Source organism: Moschus berezovskii, chromosome 10 (genome assembly GCF_049115385.1).
Source record: "Moschus berezovskii isolate FMDL1 chromosome 10, NW_MosBer_1.0, whole genome shotgun sequence".
In the NCBI taxonomy this organism is placed as follows: domain Eukaryota; kingdom Metazoa; phylum Chordata; class Mammalia; order Artiodactyla; family Moschidae; genus Moschus; species Moschus berezovskii.
Window position 1 is genome coordinate 20,220,428 of NC_142469.1, and position 1,328 is coordinate 20,221,755.

General features: G+C 44.7%; 1 pseudogene; it reads right to left on the minus strand.

The window, feature by feature from the left end:
• Window positions 1–438: 438 nt before the first annotated feature.
• On the minus strand, window positions 439–931 carry LOC129561280 (peptidyl-prolyl cis-trans isomerase A pseudogene; annotated as a pseudogene).
• Between the last annotated feature and the right edge of the window lie 397 nt (window positions 932–1,328).

The following is a 1,328-nucleotide window of genomic DNA, read 5'->3' on the forward strand; positions in this document are numbered from 1 at the left end:
CGTGCTCCCTAGTTTTTATTTCATAATCATAAATTTAACTTTGAAATCCAGCTAAACTTGAAGAGAGGATAAGGAAAATATGGAACTCCAAAAACTAAAGTGAGAGCATAAAGATTATAGGCTATTTCTAGCAGATGGAGGTGAAGGGTCCTTTCCTGGTCTGCAGAAGGAATGGTCTTGTGGTTAAGTAAGTTCAGTTCAGTCGCTCAGTTGTGTCTGACTCTTTGCGACCCCGTGGACTGCAGCATAACAGGCCCCTGTCCATCACCAACTCCTGGAGTTTACTCAAACTCACATCCATTGAATCGGTGATGCTATCCAACCATCTCATCCTTTGTCATCCCCTTCTTCTCCCACCTTCAATCTTTCCCAGCATCAGGGTCTTTTCAAATGAGTCAGTTCTTCACATCAGGTTAAGTAAAGCACCAGTCAAATTTATTAGATTTGTCCACAGTGGGCAACGATCTTCTTGTTGGTCTTGCCGTTACTGGACCCAAAGTACTCTACAGATTCCACAATATTGATGCCCTCTTTCATCTTTCCAAACACCACATGTTTGCCATCCAACCACTCAGTCTTGGCAGTGCAGATGAAAAACGGAACCATTTGTGTTGGGGCCAGTGTTTGCCAAGGACAAGATGCCAGGACCTGTATGCTTTGGGATGAAATTCTTATCATCAGATTTCTTGCCAAAGATGGACTTGCCACCGGTGCCATTATGGGGTGTGAAGTCACCACCCTGGCACATAAATCTTGGAATTATTCTGTGAAAGCAGGGGATTCTATAACCAAATACTTTCTTCCCAGTGCTCAGAGCAGGAAAATATTCTGCTGTCTTTGTAAATTTGTCTGCAAACAGCTTGAAGGAGATGAGGCCCAAGGGCTCACCATTGACAACAATGTTGAAGAACATGGTGGGATTGACTGTGGGGTTGACCTTGACCATGGACAGCATGGAGGCTCAGGGGTGGCGGAGTCTGTAAGCCTTCAGGCAGATTCTTTACCTCTGAACCACCAGGGAAGCCTCTCCCTTGATATACAATCACTCTCAATATCCATTTAAGCTCCCCATCCTCTAACATCTCCAAGTGATGTGTGATCACCATGGCCTGCCTTTAACAAGAATCCTGCTAGGTTAGTTGAGCCAGAATCCACCTGCCCCTATATTTCCCCTTAATAATTTCCCATCCCCTGACCCTCATCCTGCTCCCTTATATTCCTGGCTATTAATCCTCACTTTTCGCTGTTGTATTTGGAGTTGAGTACAGTCTCTCTTCCCTGATGCAAAACTCCTTGTCCCTATACCAGTGACATTCATTCATTCCCCT